Source organism: Pocillopora verrucosa, chromosome 7 (genome assembly GCF_036669915.1).
Source record: "Pocillopora verrucosa isolate sample1 chromosome 7, ASM3666991v2, whole genome shotgun sequence".
Taxonomy (NCBI): Eukaryota; Metazoa; Cnidaria; class Anthozoa; order Scleractinia; family Pocilloporidae; genus Pocillopora; species Pocillopora verrucosa.
In genome coordinates, this window is record NC_089318.1 from 13990368 (window position 1) to 14009569 (window position 19202).

At 37.4% G+C, this 19202-nt stretch overlaps 1 pseudogene; it reads left to right on the top strand.

Moving 5' to 3' along the window:
* LOC136282381 (uncharacterized skeletal organic matrix protein 5-like) overlaps positions 1-8110 on the top strand; it is a 48759-nt pseudogene extending 40649 nt beyond the window's left edge.
* The last annotated feature ends 11092 nt before the right edge of the window (positions 8111-19202 follow it).

The following is a 19202-nucleotide window of genomic DNA, read 5'->3' on the forward strand; positions in this document are numbered from 1 at the left end:
TGTCATTCAAACATGTTCCTAGACTGTTCTTGTTACCAGAGGCACCTAAAATAGCGTGCCCCCCCCCCCCCAAAATCTGCAAGCTTGCATACGACAGGAATGTTTTCCCACATGTACATAAATTCTAATTCATCACCGCACATCAATGTAATGGTCGTTAGTCAAAAGAATGTTCGCCGGTTTCAAGTCCCTGTGTGCTATTTCATTTTCGTGTAGAGAAACTTCAAGCCAACTGCAACTTTTTTGCTATTACAGGGACAACATGCTCGATTTCTTTTAAATTTGTATTGCAAATCGGCGTGAGACAAGAATTCTGAGAGGGAGCTAACAACTCTGTCGTCTTCAAATGGCCTAAAGGAGAATTTGACATACTCGGTCATTACTCCAAATGGACTAACTGATATCGCTATAAACGACACAATGTTTGGCCATTTACGCGGTTCAAATGCCTTGCCTCCTTTGAGAACTCCCTTTCATCACCTCTGATGTCTCGAGGAACTTTAACCACAACTTGTTGACTTTGACCGTCTTGTTGATTGTAATGCCCAACCTTCATCACACCATAGCTGCCATAACCTATTTCCTTTTGATCTTTGAAATATTCCATTTAAATTGCGGCAGGCCATCAAAACCACTTCTTTGAGGATGCTTTGGTTTGGGCTGTGGAAATTTAAACGACATGTTTTGAGTACAAGCTTAGCGCACCACGCGCTGAGCATACCACAGGACAGGAAATTCAACAAAAAGCGATTGCATTCGTTTGGGGATACGCCAAATGTTAATTGACTGAGACGCCCCATGGACTTTCTTGGAATAAAATCGCCATCATTTTGGGTTTTCAAAGAAATGAGAGGGTTTCGAATAACTGATTCATGGCTGATTATATTTATAAGGGATAATAAGACCCAAGAATCGATCGTGGTCATATATGTCGCATGTTATTAATATGCAAATATGACGATCTAATCAAAGTTCATGTAAGTTAACCTCGTTGACCTTAAGTTTTGTGCGCCACAGCAAATGATCTATGACAAGGTAAGAAACGACCTCCATAAAAAGGATAACAGGACAAACCACAACATATCCAACGTCCCAAAGGTATTGTGGAAAGTTACAAAAGCTCTACCACGCGAAAGAAGATGAACTGAGCTGGTCATGAATTGTTGTCCTTTAAACACATTATTGCTGAAAAATACTACCGGAGGTCACGCACGATAGCCGCGATCGAAAAAGTGACCTAAAATTGCGTTTGAAGCTTTCCGAAAATTGAAAACAGGCAACTTATTCTAGCAGAATACATTAAAACGGCCTTTCGCTCGAAAAGGGTACATCGATTAGCATTATCTGCTGCGCTGACGTAAGTCACTGTTAATTACGCACTCGGTAACTCAGGCCCCGTCCTCACTAATGAGAACAGAAAACTCCTTTTTTTTTTCTGAATTAAATAGACGGTGTAAATTTAGAAGTGAAAAGTTTACTTATCTATATTCAACGTTTGATTTTGCAGCTCAGTAGCCTGCATATAAACACGTCAAGTAAAATTCACGATCTCCCGAGCTGTAGCTCCTCTAGATTGTAAAGATCACCTTGGCCTCTTCTTTCTTTTAAAATATCCCGTACCAAAAAGTGTTTCGAGGGGTCTTAGGTCTTAGGTCTTTGGTCTTAGGTCTTAGGTCTTAGGTCTTAGGTCTTAGGTCATAGGTCATAGGTCATAGGTCATAGGTCTTAGCTTTTGTGACACCCATCACCGCATGGGTATTGTGGCGAAATCTTCGTTCTTTTAGGACAACGATTGGACGATATATCCCCACATACCAACAAATTTCTCTGCGAGTTTAAGCTGCTTGTCCCTTTGGCGGTGTATTGCACTCTGAGCGCCAGAAAGCGCCTGGCACGAGATTAAAACCTACCATTCGGTCGAAGAGTCGAGTGGGAGGCAAGCCCCAGCACCTCGAGTGATGTTGAAACCGTCTGTGGGAAGCTAAGGTCTTGTTTCTTGAATGTGATGATATTATCCTGAATTATAAATACAACTGTGAATAGAAAGACTAAAAGTTTTAGATAGCTTCCCAAAACACGTTCGGCCGCCATTGCATCATATGCCTATTCCTTTGCCGACGCAAGCTATCCACAAATTGCCACTTTCAACTGGTTTTTTTTCCTTGCAAATTCCGGCTCTCGGCTTAGCCGGTGAAATTGTACTTTTAAAAGATTCTGTTAAGAAAGTCTACAGTTTATATCCGTTAGGCGAAAGAGGAAAGCCGAACTGTCAAATTCAAGCTCGTCCTCTTTCACTTACTTAGTGAGGTGTTAATTTAAAATTATTATTAGCTGTCTCAAAAACACAACCGTTAGACGAAAGAAAAAAGCCGAACTGTCAAATTCAAGCTCGCCTATTAAATGACATAGTGAGATGTTAATTTAGAATTATAATTAGCTGTCAGTAAAACACAATAGAGAAATGAAATGTCTTCCAATCACTATAGTGTTGGTTACTTAACACCTTTTTCAATTGGACTCCCATCTTTTAAGCTGGGTAAACAACACCAGGATAGACTCTCACACAAGTGTTTGTTCGACTTTTATCCTCTTGTAACTGTAGAAAGAGTTAGAAAGAGTTTTAGTTGTAGACATCTTACCATCTCTCATATTTCAATCTACAGTTAGGTTTGTTTATTACACGCGACGTGATCACATGACATCTTGACCGACAGAATTATAAAACTATAAGATTTCTGTTTTTTTTTCTGTTTTGAAACACCTTTTAGGATAGTCAACGCAACAATCTCGATAGTCTGTAACTGCTTGTAATCCATTACAATATTTGCAACCATCTCCCGCAGCCATCATAATATTTGCCTTCCATGAAACAGGTAAATATCTCGAGAGATGAAATTATTAGTAAATGTAAAATTCTCCAATTCATTTTATAACTTTTGATTCTAATTCGTTGCATTAGCTGGTGTTTGGTTTCACTTTTTATACCAGCAAAAGAGGGAAACAAATTAGCATAATCACGTCACGCTATACGTCAAGCCGGATATTTTTTTATTAGGTTTTGATGGTCCACGGAAATGTTTAGTATGTCACTGGAGAATGTCGTGGTCCATAACAGCATGAAATAATTAACGATGGAAAAATTTCCAGAAAGGAGGGCCAGTTCATTGCGTTCCGTGTGCAAATTATCAGAGAAACTTCAAGAATTCTTTCAGAGTGTATGCGTGTTGTTTTGTAAATAACACCGAAACATAGTTTTGCTTGTTGGTGTGTCCCTGTAAGTTACGTGGAATGTCTGTAAGACCAGAGATGTCAATTTTTAATTTTTGATCTTCTCCACACTGTGCGTGGCTCATGGCCTGATTCAACGATAATTATCGAGGAGTCGCCATAGTCACCTTTGTTTACTTTGTAAGTCAAGGAGCGTTACACACGGATCATGTTTATGCGACGTTTTAGGACAACTTGGATCTATTTTCCATCCGTTGTTATGAAAACCTAAAATCTTCAACATAGAAGATAAACAAACAAAGTTTAGATGGTCAAAGTGATATCTCGAGCGCAATTAAGCAAACACGCGGATTTGCGTTGTTTTAAAGATGTTATTAGATGAAAGTTAGAGAGATACCTGCGGTTTTGAGGCAGTCGGTGACCTCATTGGTGTAAGTACTGTGCACTGATATGCCTTTTTGGCCCGATTTACACGCCTGTATTTTTAGAATTCTTTCTTAAAAACTGGGTGGTCTAACCAAAAATAAACTTTGGCTTGTAGCGACACAGCTATTTTTGAAATATGCCTTGAATCCTTTTCATGGGCAAAAAAAAAAAAAAAAAAAAAAGAAAAAGAAAACCTTTACTTTCGACGGGAAGTCGAGAGGACTGCTCTTAGCGAGAGCGGCACTCAATGTATGGTTGTGACTTATATAGCATTCAGTAAGAAAAAAAAAATACTAAATCCTATCTACTTAATTAGTTATTTAGTTTTTTTTTTTTTCGTCTCTTTCTTTGCGTGTTATATCCGTCCTTTTGCGCTGCCTCATGCTTGCCTCCGATCGACTAAAAAAACGCAAGGAATACTTCTTTTTCTGCATGTTATCATAGTTGAGACTGGAGCTGGACTCGCGGGTGTTATAGTTTACTAAGTCTCATTAACATAAAAGTGTAGTAGTTTAACTTTCCAAATTTTGAAAAAAAATGATATTAATTGTGCATCGTTAAAGAGAGCGCTTTTTAGGGAAGCGTTTGCAGGAAAGACTGAAAAGATATATAACATTTATGTTGTACGCCCCTGAGATCAAATTCGCATTTAAGAAAAAGATGTGGTATTTACTAACTTCTTTAATACGCATTACCCTAGCAGTTTTTGGGAAGAGTTGTGATTGAATAATAACGGAACAAATTATTTGCTAAATTATAAAAAGGGTACCTTATTAAAAAATTGTAACAGATGTATTTAGCTATTCGCTGAAAATGCTCCATTGACCCGATCATCAGAAAACAACACTGCGGACCACCGAGTAACAGACGTTAGACGAGGTCTGTTTTCTATAGATGATGTTTCCGTTATTTGAATGTGCCTCGAGTTGGAATTTTCTCGGTGCGCGACGACTTGGAGTGTACCATGAGATGCCTTCAACATCCTTCTTGTATTTCTGTGAACTTGGCCCTCGAAATAAGACTGTGGTGCGAGTTATTGTCATCTGATAAGTACAGCAACCCCAAGGAATTCAGACAAAACGAAAGCTCATATCACTATCACATCGTGGTAAGGACTCTCTTCTGTGTTTTTTTTTCATATTTTCAAAGCAGCCTGTCCGGGGAAACACTCTATAATATATTAATTGCAGCCTTAATTAAGGAAGCGTCATCCAAGATGAATGATCAGTAACTTCTTTTGGGATTAAAATAATTACCCGCGCCTTCTTCCGGAGTGAACGTTTGTCTTCCTTCAAGACTGAATGAGATGTGCTTTTTCCGATTATCATTTCACTCGCTCTCTCGTTAATTCGCTTACTTCTCTATTCACTCATTTCATTTGTTCATCCCTTCATATTCTTAGGTGTGCCAACCACGACCTAACTCCACAGAAAAACAATCTTTGAATCGAATGGCTATTGTATAAGTTTCTCTTAAGTGAATATTGCAAAAGCAGCTCATTAGTGACTTTTCAACACCCTTGCATAGTACGCTGTTTGGGCTAAGTCGTGTCATACTGAGCGTGAAAGTTCTTTTTTATCTCTCTCTTTCTTCGAAGAACATGTGTGCTGACAATCCTTGCGCGAACAACGCCACTTGTCGAAGCAGTTTTACAGACAAACTTTATCAGTGTCTATGTCCTGCCGGATACAAAGGTCCGAGGTGCCAAACAGGTAAATAAAAAAAAATCCTTTATATCGTTCAAGTGAGATCTTCAATTCAATTATTAAGAAAGCATTCAAGTCGAACACTAACTACATGAACATGTGTCATTTACATCATCATTTCTAAGCAACAAAAAAAAAAAAAAAAAAAAAAAAACCAAAGAGAGAATGAAAGAGAGAGACACACAGAGGAAAGTAAACTTACATGCTTTTTTCTTAAATCTGAAACTGGCGTCTAAGATTTGAAAAGTAATTCTAATTGTGGGTAAGTGAAGTGGATTAAAAATAACTACAATGAACCTACATACGAATACATTTGATTTAGTACTAATGAGATTGAAAAGAAAAGCAAATGATTACCTGCAATTCCACCTGACCCACTAATTCATCTGTTTGTTTCCTTCGCTTCCTGTTTCTTTTGTTGTCTTCAGACATCGATGAGTGTGCCAAAGGGATTCACAATTGCAGTCCCCATGCCTTTTGCAACAATACCAAAGGGTCTTACTACTGCGCATGCAAGCCCGGATTCACTGGGAATGGCCAAAAAAGGATGCAAAGGTACATGCAAACGTTGACTTTTGTACACATTAAGTTAAGAGGGGTTCCTATGAAAGAACTTTCTGATGAAAATGTCAACGCACTGCAGTAACCATAACGCGTAACGCAAAGCACATAGCAAACAGAGCATGAATTCACAAATATATGAAATCAGACAACTCTTATGATAAGAGAGAAGAGTATTTCGTGGGTTGATACCATGAAATTTGAGCAGGAAAAAGAGCAGAATGATTAATCACTCTTCAAACACAAGTTACTTTAGTTACTTGGAGAGCCATCAGTTAATTAGTAACTTTAAAGACTGGATGGAAATAATTATTATCAATGATAATGATACCCTCTCTTCTTTTGTAGGATTTGAAACATGCATGCATGCTACTCGAGAAAGTCCTCTAGAAAAGAAAATGTCTCAGTTCAGCCAGGAAGAAAAAAAAAAGACTAACACACGATAGACAATATAATTTTAATTCTAATCAAAGGTATTTTTAAACTACTTCCAGAAGCTACTTCGTAAAGAAATTTATGACAAGGATATGTAAGTAGAATTGATATTCGATTATTTATTATTTATTTTATCAAGTCCATCACGTCACCGAATATAACCCAATTTTCAAGCCATCATTCCAAAAAGTCCGTCTAAATTAAATTCACTTTGGTGGAGTGTATTACTGTCCTCACAGAAGTGAAAAATATCCTTTGCCCCCAGAAACCTGTTTAATTCCAGGATAAAAACCGAGCCTTGTTGCTACAAAGGCTGTTGTTTATATTCTGCAGTTGTTGACGTCGTCTTTTGCTGAAGGATCAACTTTTCCTTTGCTTATTTGTTGAATCATTATTATTATTACACTCTGTATCTTTCTGCCATTATCATTTTCATTGCCACCGTTGTAGCTATGATAGTTATTTTTATAAGCTCAAGTTTTATTTCACCATCATTGTTTTCACTATTTATTGTATTTTTTTTTTTTTCATTTTGATTCGAAGATCCAATGTGAGTGGTGTGGTTACCCTTCTTGTTGACTCCCAACCATTGTCCGTTTTCTGTCACATGGGAAATTTTGGGTGTGGAGATGGTGGATGGACACCAGTCATAAAGATTGACGGCAGAGAGGTGCATAATTTATTAAATAATTCATTTCCTGTATAAACCCGCTCTCTTTCAAAACGTTGCAAGTTAAAAACGTGCGTGTTACACATGAATGCTTCAGTTGTCTTCCATCGAGAAGGTAATACATGAAGAACAGACTTCGCTCAAGACTTGATGTGTGTAGTGACTGTTGAAAAAGGATGAAAAAGAATGTGTAAATATATCCTAACATATTTGTCTCTAGTATCATGTAACAGCTAGATAAGAAATACGCACCATTAAGATCATAATTCGGTTAATGGGAAAAAAAATGATGCTGCTAACTCTTAGATAAACACAGGGTCAGATGATGATTCTAAAGACGGGAACGACAGTACCAGTTCATTTCGTTCGTTACGTTACCGTAAATCTTACAAAACTTAATAAACACAATGATAACAAAAATGATGATTATGTTGATCAAAGATCAACTGACAATACTTCTCCTTTGAAAAAACGTCATTTTAAAAGTGAGAAAAAACTTCGGGATTATTGAATTTGTCTATGTGATGAATATTAGAAACAATGACGGAATTATCTTAATCTTCTTCAGACCACTTTTCACTATAATGCACCTTACTGGGAGTAATTATAAAGAATTCAACATTGCCGGAGGAGAAACTGGGTTCGACGGACAGGAATCAAAGCTACCCACCTACTGGAACACATCCTTCTCCAAGATCTGTCTCGGTATGAAGATCGACCAACAGCTCAAGTTCATTGTCATCCACAAGCAAGCTGACTCTCTGTACTCACTGATCGCTGATGGGCAATACCGCAACACCTACTGGGTCGTGACAAGTGGAAAGAGTTGATAGGTTCGCAAGGCTCATTACAGCACAACTGCGACAAAGAAGTTCAATGCCGTTTGTACTGAGGAAGATATTCTAAAGCCAGAATTGGTATTGTTGGCAACAACGAGAATAATTGTTTTTCGTGCGACTCAAGGATCGGACTTGGCACAGGAGGTTACCCTAACGATTCAAACACGTGTGGTAACGAGGCCGTGGCTAATCCAGATAATGGAGACAAACACATCAAAGTCATGGGATACATCTTGGTCCAATAAACATGACTAAAAAAAAAATATATAAGTTAAATTGTTTCTGTACAGATTTTCCTGTTTCAAGCGCAACCCTCGGATAGGACTTGTATCCGCGCGTAACTTTAGTTTTACCCTGGATCAATCTCTCTAGCCATTCTTTCTATTAAGTCTACAAAGGTAAATTTGAGAGTTCAAACATTCTTTCATGTAAAACGGCATATCAAATAGCATTTAAATAATCTGATAACAGAGTTGTCCAACTCGCTTACTGTGTCGTAGAAAATATCATTAGCAGATAACTTTTTTTCTAATATTATCCTACAATTTCAGAAGGTGTAACATAAGAGGAAGAGGTGGACGGGTCAAAATCTCTCCCCCCTGCGTTTCGATTCTAATTTGTGTCGTTAATATCCTTAAAAGGATCGATTTGGAAAGGAACAGTTATGCTTTGTGGCCTAAATGAAAATTGAAACGATACTTTAATAAAGTAGACTGGTTTGTTCATGTATTGTCTTTCGTTGCTTTCAGTGAGATGTAGATGCACAGTTCTGGACTTATCAATAACTACCTTGGACTTCCTGCTTAGATATAACAATCTTCCGTAACTAATATAATCTTGTCTCTCCACCACATCGCCCGTTTTACATAGGTGCCCTCTTTTTACGCTATTTCCACTCTACAACTTTATTTACCCTTTCGGATATCACATAGAAAACAGTGTGGAGAATATGCATACTGATTTTAGGGCGTAAAGGAACAACCTTACAATAGATTGGCATACCACCCAACGGGGGCCTTGAGGCAGAGTACGGAAAAGTCTTTGAGGCCCTCGTGAAAAAAATAACAGGCCCTTAGTTGCTCTACAACAATAAAAGCTGGATAAGCTCTGGCAGGAACAGCCCTTTGACTTATAAGCTGTTATTACCTTCAAATGATTTCCATTTCTCAGCCAGTTTTTATTTTGTGAGAGCAGTCACACTGGTCCTAAATACTGTTTTGTCAGTTGCTTAATGCGTATAAATTAAAGTAGCCTGGAAACTAGGAAAACTCCCAAAGAAAGTTTAGCACAGAACAGCCTGAAGAATGTTTTATCATCAATTTTAGCTAACAAAATTTTTAGAAATAAACCTACTAAATAAAATGCTCACAAGAAATACAAACATGGAAATATAAATTGAAAACATTTTACCCAAACTTTTTACAAGGAGGAGAAAAATGTTGGATTTATTATTTTGACCTATAATGTCTCACACACCTGTAGTGTTGTTTCTTTAAAGTATGATTACTATTGTACAGTGAAATTAGCAGAAAGCCTCTTCCAACATTCAGGCATGGCATGTTCAAAACTTTCTAAAAACCTACTATCGTAGTGTCCCATATACCCTTTCACTCCCTGGATCGTGGTGTAAGTTCTCCTTACCATCCGCCATACATTTTTCAATATTAGTTCTGAGAAGATGGTAGTAAATTAAAGATCCCTTCATCATAAGGTGGATAATTTTCTTTACTCTCACCACCTTTGGTTTATGGAATTATTGATTCTGTTAAGAGAAATTACTCATTTGTGAGCATTTTCCTGCATAGCCGACAATTTGCACGTGTTCAATTTGAGAGTCCATTTCCTCTTTGGGTTATTATTCTTAGGTCTGACAGGGCCCCTGTGATAACCTTGTTGTTGGTTTTTATTGCTCCCAAATAAAGAGCTTTCAAAATACTCTGGTTTGGTTTAAAAGACCTCAAGCAAAAGGACGGCATGGACTTAAATCACACTTGATCTCACAGCCACTGATGATGCTCTCCATCTCCATGCAAGCCATGAGTAGTAATTTTCATGTAAACCTCATGAAGTTGCAGTATTAGTAAAAACTTGATCATAAAGGGCCAATAAGCTGGAAGTTTCTCATGGCTGGCTTCTCACTGAAAACAAATTGACCCTAAAGCTGTCCTTTTTTTAGCAGCACACTGGTCACAAACTCTGACTGGGTGATCCCAGCCTCTAAAGTCAGAGGTCTCCTACTTTCTGAACAGTTGCTGCAGACACCCATACACAGGCTCGGCAGTGATGTTTGGTATCACTTCCCTTGAATTCAGTTTGGCAACAATTACAGGATAAATTTGAGAGTCTGGTACCCAGTATCCGGCCTTGCTGCATCAGTGATGAACCCCTTAGGGTAAACAATGGCTGTTTTTAAAACACCCACAGCGGACTGAACAACTTATATTACAATTCAGACAGCTACTGGTCCAAAAGGGTTTTCAGAATACAGACTGTGGTCGTCTTCAGGGTGCAAAATTTCTTGAGGAGTTTCCTCTTCTAGAGCATCCGAAATCACTGTTCAAAAGAGCACAAAATAGGTATTTAATATTGAGGAGAACTCACAATCAAGTTTAGCCCTTCACCTCACGATCTAAATGTTAATAATTCCCTCTAGCTGCGACAAATTTCTCTCTAAATTAATTACAAGAGTTTGGTGGCAGGTCAAGATAAAAACATCTGGCTGATAAGTTTGAGTACTCTCATTATCTACTTGCTTGATAATGTATGGGATATCATAGAGAGAAGTTACATGTTAATCACTTCTGGGAGTTAAAGTTCTGGATTAGTGTTTTACTGTTAATTTTTTTCAAACGACAACCTTACTTTAAGTCTCATGTGGGTTGAGGCTGAGCCTCCACAGTTGATGTTTTTCCAAAACAGCGGTCACACACTCTCACTTGTTCCTCACCCCAGCCTCGTTCTGGTGTAGGTTTCTTATGGGTTGAACATGCATCACAGCCCCACCTCCACAGGCGCGACAGTGGTGCTTAGTCTTCCCGTCGCTGAATATTGACGGCATACCTGACAAGCCTAAAAGATAAGAAATAAGACAGAAGAAGAAGTTAGGACATTTTTTGACTAATTTGACTTTTAAATTTGTTTCAACCAAAATTTGATGAATAGAGAGGGTAAGTTTTCTCATAAATGAAGCTGTGGCACTGCGTCAATGAAGGGTATTAATGATAATTTGGTTTTATCGACTGAGTTAATAATGTAAATTGGCCACTGTAAAGGGTTTCTTTTTTTTTTATTCATATTCATATTTTTTTTTTTTTTTTTTGTCTTTCTTTTTTTTTTTCTTCATTTTGAGCCTAAACTTCATCGTGTATGACTACATGTAGAGGCAGTTCACTACAAACTGAGCCAAGTTTTTTTAAAAACTTACTGTTATTTCAGAATTTGCGACCCTATTAATCTGGAGCCACTCTGTCTGTGATCCAGTTGGTCACTGCCTGACTGGAAGGAGTACCGAGATTGCTAACTGCGTCAGTTACATGGCTGAAATGATCCAAAAACCGTCTGGCCGCATGCACCATCCAGCTTCGCAAAAACTTGCTGAATACAAAAAAGTGTGTTACAATAAAAGATGCAAAAGACTATTTTTTCTTGAAATGGCTGGAGCTTGTTGGTCAAAAACCTTTCATTTATTATACTTGTCCAGTTAAAACTCATAGAAAACTGAAATATATTGTTTTGTTTCAACTTCATTCTATAAAAGGGATAGCCCACACCTTTTTTTATTGCTTTACTGCCCTAATAACCCTCTTGGGATGTTGTGAACACTAGAAAAGTTTATCAATCACTTGCCTCCGGTTTGTGATTTACTAATTTTTCATGTGTTCTCCCAACATACTGCATGGTTATTACGCTGATAAACCAATAGGAAGTGTGTTATATTACTCAAATACAAATTAAGAGTCTGTTTCTGTAAGCAATGTCACAGATTTTCATGAATTATTGGGAAAAAAGTGGCTGGATTTATCTTCAGTAGTCGCATTAAACCTCACCCCAGGCCATGCATGGCGAAGCTCAGTCCGGACCACAGTCTTAACTGGGTATTTATTTCCAAACCAGTTCTGACGGCTACGATAGATTACACCACATCCTGGGCACTCCAGAACATATCTGCCGATAACAGGTTTAGTGAATCTGAGATTACAGTGAAAACTAATTGAACCCTTTACACCCTAACATCAGCATGCATATTATTCATGTTGTTCTCTGCAAATTAAATAGTACTGGCATGGAGAATTTGTTTTAAAAGAGCTCCTTATTGGGAGTCATTTTGTTTCTTTGCATGACCTTGAAGAATTAGCTGCTAGTTAGTCTTAGGGGTCAAAAGGTATGACTTGTAAATCTGCTGACTTAAGGAATTGAATGCTGGCACATGTTTCCATAAGAACCAGACTACTAGTTTGGCTTCCTATAAATACAGAGTTTTATTTTTGTTGCTGAATGGAAGGTCTCAAGAAATCGACAAAAAGTTTAACGATCACCTGTTGAGTACCTCAAACCCGCAAAAACAGTAGGATAAAAAACAGTTAGCTGTGTGGGTACCATCATTTTGATAAGGGTCTTTGTTCTTGCAATGATTTTCAGCTGAAGTGTTCTCGCGAAACAAAAATAAAAAATGAAAGAATCATCGAAAGTATAAACACAGTGAGCTCCATACACTGTGCGAAGTACGTATATTTAAAGGAACACCTATACTGTTCTTGCGATATTTTTTATGAAATAGTTATACAGGGAGTATTAGTTTCAAAAAGGCCTATTTCTGAAGAAGTAAGCCACAGTTGACGAGGGTAGATGAGAAAAATAAGCGAATAAATCATTAGCTGAGCATTAGATATATAGATAAATAAATGATCATTAAAATTGCAAACGGATTATGAATAAGAAAAAAAAATTATACTTGGACTACAGTTCTATCTAGAAGTAAGGAAATGGCTGGAAGAAATGATCACGTAATTACACATCAGAGGGGCTATCATTTAAACTTCTCCTGAACTATTTTGCTTTATACATGGCATTTTTCCATCAAAATTTCGGCTAATATCAAACGAGAGAGAAACCGATACCACAATGTAAAAGTAATGCCAACTTTTGTCTTGTCTGAATTCCTTGGGATCGCTCTACTAATCGGATGACAGGAACTCGTTGTTGAAGGCATTTAAAGGTACATTCAAAATCGTTGTACACCAACAATATTCCAACTCTCGGCATATTCAAATAATGGAACTTGTTTAGAGAAAACAGACTGTATCTTGCCTCTTTGTCTCTTTGCATGAAAGAAAGTATTGGTTCCTAGCAAGTGGGCCAGTCAAACATGATATTAAGCAGATGGTGACAATTTTTCTAGTCACACTATTCTTGAAGAAGTTTACAAAATGTAGTTGATTACTTCTTACTAGTGATCTACTGGAAGACAGACGAATAGATTGCGTCACCACCGACCATTTTTGCTTCTTTATTACATAAAACAAATAGATTCAAGTCGTTGTGGGTCCGTTCAATGGTAGATTTAATGAAACATCAGTGATTCACTCAAGCTGCACCTTGTGTAGTGCATGCTAGATTTTTTTATTGAAAAGGTGCACGGTAACATGAAATCCATTTTTTTTGAAGCAGAGCAAGTTAGAGGGGAGATATGAACAGAATAAATGGCACTGAACGCGTCTAGAGAAATTGCTCATGAATTCCAGCGTTTACAAGAGGTCTTGCATGTTTTCGATCTATTAATAGTTACGAATTCTTAATAAAATTATATTTTCCCATGTCAGGATAACGTCTCAAATAATCGACACAACTAAATAGTAGCAACTAGTGTTGCACAGCAAATAGAGCACTCTTATCCATGCGGTCCCTGCAGTTCATGCAGTTGTCTTGAGCACCTTACACGTCCCGACGACACCTTTTTTAAAACTTAGAATGCCGCTATTTTTCTTAGAGTGATTAGTAGTGTTTACAAATTCCTAAAATTACATAACCCGTCTGTGCTAAACTAGATAAATTGTAACAGGAAGAGTACGTTGTGAAAATGATTACAATAGGATTCTGCTTCTAGACAACTATATGATAAATGATGCGACCAGATTTCAGTTGGGGTAAAGTTATCACTCCATTAGGGCGATTTACTTTGTAATGCTTGACTGAACGAGCAATGTGGAGAAACTCATTAAACTCGTAATACTCCCCTAGGTTATTAAAGGGCAGAGATCCATTGCTAATTTCCATATGCATATACCAGGGATATACATCAACTGGAATTCGAAGAAACTGAGAGAATTTTACAAGACTTCCTTGCTCTTTAAAGCTTCACAACATTCGCGAATTTAAGTCAACATAATAAATTCTCAATGCAAGTCTCCCAATGAAAATCCTGCAGATACAATCCTGACTGTAAATCTCGAATTTTTGAAAAGTTGTATGTCAAAGTAAACACTTTGTGAATTGAATGTTAATCAAAATAACAGCTTCAAAGCATGGCTTAAATTTGTCTTTGGGTTCAATACTTGTTTAATTTTACTTAATTGGCACTAAAATTTGGCATTTTGCCCAGTGTTTTTAAATAGTAATGGTTATGCGATCAAAAAATCAGGTCTCGGTTGTTCGAAGGGCGACGAACAATATCCAACGGATTAATAATGCAAACGTGTTTTTAAAGAATGGAAATAAGTAATTGTAATAATCCAGTGAAAGTACTGAGGGTGAACGATCTTATTGTAGATGATGTGAGCATTAGTGAAATACTAGCGGCCACCTATCGTTCTGGCCATATCGCATGATCCTTTGTAAAATTACTGAGTTCTTGTTCTCATTATGTCATATGATCTTAAGTAAAGTTACTGACAACCAGCTGACGAGGCACAAAGTCTGATATTTTTTTTCCAACTTTTTAGAAACTTTCGATAAGACAATGGAAACAAATGAAATCTGTAGACTCGAGTGTAGATCTGCTATGTCTCAATTTATTCCAAAACGATTACATCTTCAAGCGATTAGATATCTTGTATACAAGACCTATTTTTCATCTTCATACAATCAACTATACCGTTTGAATGTAAAGTAAATTTCAATCAGTTTGTGTAATCTTACATCAGTCACATTGTACAAACATTTCACCGGAAATCTTCATAGCAGTGAGTGTTGAGAAAAAGTATTTGTAAATCGCATTTCCATGCTCTTTCTTGGGGCCTCTGTTTTGAACCAAGCTTTGTTTGCATTGTCTGCTGAATGTTAATTTTCATCACCATTCTCGTCCCTGTTTCAAATTTGTTCAATCTTTTCTTATTCTCGTATTTTCTGAAAATAAGCTATATATTTTTCCATAATGCTCATTGTCTTCATTCAATATTTGACCTTGATCATATAAGACCTTATTAATCAGCAAGCTTAATAAAGCAAAGAGAAAGCTAGAAAAGGAATTTGAAAAAAAAATTTAATTGAGAATTTTTGCATCCACCATTTTTTTTTAAACCAGTCTAACTTGGGGTGATGGCTCTCTACGCTAAACATTTAAATTTTTGTCCATTTCACGGTTATCATTTAATTTTTTCGGTTGCGCTAAAATATATTTACGATTAACTTTTTTTTTTTACCACTAACGGAAAAATTTGTCGGTACTTTCGTTTAACTGCTAATTTGTTTTGCCGTTTTCATTTAAAGGTTAGCTTAATTGAGACCCTCTTAGAAGGAATTCTCTCAGCTTTCCCTAATGTACCTCAGATTAAAAGCTATTTAGAACCCATGTTCTAAACGGTCTTTCAAAGCATTTCGATTTCGTTTTTTACCGAACATTGAGATGCTGGTCAATAAGCGGGGTGGGTAGGTTCATGCAAAAATTTAAGCTACGGCTTGTTGAAAGCCGTTTTTTCCTTGAAATTGCATCAATTTTTTTTTGTGCGGTAGCACAGACGTTGAACATACATGTCCAATGTAGTTGAACAAATCAAGTTGGTGTCGATTGTATCAAAGATAGAGAGAAAAAGCGACTTAATTTGTGCCTGGTTTCATCATTACTTTGGGTGCATGCGCAACACGAGGAACAGTTTTCCTATGCTGATACTCCTCTGTAATGTTAATCATATATTCAAAGTTGAAAAATGAAAAAAAATGAATGAAAAACAACCATCACAGCAGAGCATCATGCTTTTAAGATCACGCATGACCAGTCGACCTCATCGCCTGAAGAAGACTAGCAGTATGCAGTCGAAACGTCGCGATCTACATCCACACGTGACTACATCGTGAGACAAACGAAAAACTTAGCCTTTTTATTGTTATTCACCACGATGAATAACCACAACCTTTTCCGCGAAATATTCAAAGTTGTTTTAAGAGAATTGTTTACATTTATAACAAGCCGGCCAAAACACGATCACAGAATATCAAATATAGTTCGTCGCATGGGTGAGCGCAAATGCTGTAGGAATAAGATGTGGAAATTGACCCCAATCTTATATGCTGGAGTTCTCACTCCAAACGGATGACCACTATAGTTATATAAAAACAATCCCGAGTTTCAAATACATTCTTACGACTGTCTCTGAACAAAGTTTCGCTGGAGAATATTGCGAGAAAGGTAATTGATATGTATACTCCGGGTAAGTTGTTTTTTTGTAATCTATTTCTGTCAATATGTTGAATAAAGGTGCGAAAAAAAACTACTGGGACGCGATTTTGTGCTTTCGGCTCCTCGAAGATGAATTAAACTGGCGGTCGCACTTTTTAATAACACCTGCGGTACTTTGCAATATTGACATCCAGTCGATCAGTACTATCTAAATGTGTGGCCTATACCTACTATATATTTTGATCAATATTCAAGACCTCAATGCACTAGATTTTTTTCAGTGCAGAAAAAGTTTTAAAAGCGCTACGGATGCTTTCAAAAGGCTTACTTTTCAGAGAACCGCCAGCGTTTGTTATTTTCTTCGAATATTTTGATTTCCGAAAGAAATGTTCAATCTTGCGAAGTGCAGTATTCGTTGAACTCTCTCGTCTGTCCGTAAATGTCAGTTGCTAGCATGCACAAAATAAAACAAAATTGACCTAGGAATTAGGATTTAAAAGTCCGTAGATGTCGTGACGGTGCGAAATGGATTACATAGAGTTGAATATAACATAAAAACATGTTGAGGGTCAAACCAAGTTTAATTGAATGAGAATCAGAAACAGAAAACTGAAAAACTGAAATTTCATGGGTTTCAAGTGGTCTCTAACTGGAATTTTCAGTGTGCTACTTTTGAAGTCGACAAACATCATTTTGAGCACCTTCTATGAAGAAAAAAAAAAATTAGTATTTAATAATAACAGCCTGCCAATGCTTTGGTGTGAATGGAGCGGAGAATTTAGATGTAAATGAGAAAGTGATTTAATAAAAACCAAACAAGATTTTTGTTTTGTCTTCTAAAGTCGTAAAGTCTCGCAAGGAACTGTATGAGAGTCTTACCAGGTTGTTTTCTTCTTAAGATAAACAGGTTTCTGTTTCTTCAGCTCAAAAAAAGATTCAGTCATATCATCATGATTCTTTCTTTATTCAATTGATGTCATCTTCCACCATTCGAGTGCCCCCCTCCCCCTCCCCCTCGTGTATGAAGGACAATTACTCAGCGTGGGAAACCCAGGTTTTAAAGACATATGCAACAAAAAGTTGGTGCAAATGTTGTTGGAAAACAAGATTTGACTCCTCTTCAACACATTCTAAAGGAAAAGTTTAGACGGCATATTTCGATTCGTAAGGGAAAACGAGAAAGAGTAAGGCTGGCATTTTTAGCGAGCAGACGAAATATCTCCACACTTTGAAAGCGCAAAACAAATACCGTTGATTTCTCTACTGGGATTGGGGAGTGATTTATTCCATTTCAAAAACGATCCACTCATTTTTTTTTTATTCGATCTGATGTTCAGTAGTACTTGTTGCCCTCGGTCTGGACTCCAAACCAGTCTCCGTCCTCTGCCAACTATGGGGGATATTGGATGTGGAGGGGAATTGGAGGGTAGGACGCCAGTTATGAAGATTGACGCAAGAAAGGTATTCTTTCATCACATTCTGGTTTCTGTATTAATAACATACCTGAGAAAAAAAATTTAACGGCCGCGTCTGATTGGGGCTGAAAAACGAATGCATTTTTCAGGTAACAACCGAGTGCAAAGTTATAACACGAGTGCACAATTACGAATAGCGCGCGAGGATCCCCCAAAATTTCGCCCGTCTTGACTTTCGAGTGCTAAGTTGTTTCATGGAAATTATGAACCAAACAACAACAGCATGTTTCATGTGCAGTTTTAGTATTAATAAGCCCCGTTTTAAAGTTTTCAAAGATACTTAAAAATCGCGATCCTCGTCCTTCAGGTTACATGCATTTGTAATTTGAAAAATTTACTCGTGCTTACAATAAAATTGCACTCGAAATCATGGTTGTTTCCGATTACAGAACTTATTATGAATACGAGTAGCCATGAGCTCGAAACTATTAGATGGTGCTAGCGAAGAACAACAATTACAGTGGACTAAATATCTGTATTTTTATGTTACTTTGTTTATTTCTACTGTATGGAAAAAATACAAATGATGTACTGCTACTTTTAGCTAATAACCACAGGTTTCAGATGGACAAATTCTAAAGGACAGACACGACAATTACCAAGTCATTATTTTCGTTACCATAAATCGTACATAACTGATTAAAAACACAATGATGATAATAATGATGATGATGTCAACTGACAATAGAAACAGACGTCATTTTAAAAGGCGAAAAAAACTAAGGGATTACTGAATTTGTCTATGTGATGAGTTATCACAGAAACAATGACGGAATTATCTTACTCTTCTCAGACCACTTTTCGGTATTATGAACCTTACTGGAGTGATTATAAAGGATACAACCTTCCTGGAGGAGAGATGGGTTCGACGGACAGGAATCAAAGGTACCCACCTACTGGAACACATCCTTCCCCAAGATCTGTCTCGGCATGAAGATCGGACAACAGCTCAGGTTCATTGTTCTCCACAAGCAAGCTGACTTTCTGTTTTCACTGATCGCTGATGGGCAATACCGCGCCACCTTACTGGGTCGTGACAAGTGGAAAGAGTTGATTGGTTCGCAAGGATCATTACAGTACAACTGCGAAAAAGAAGGGTTTAATGTCGTTTGTAGTCGGAGTGGACATTCTAAAGCCAGGAATTGGTATTGTTAGCGAAGACAAGAATAGGTGTGGCTCGTGTGACTCAAGGATCGGATTTGGCACAGAAGGGTACCCTGACGCCTCAAACACATGTGGTAACGAGGCCGT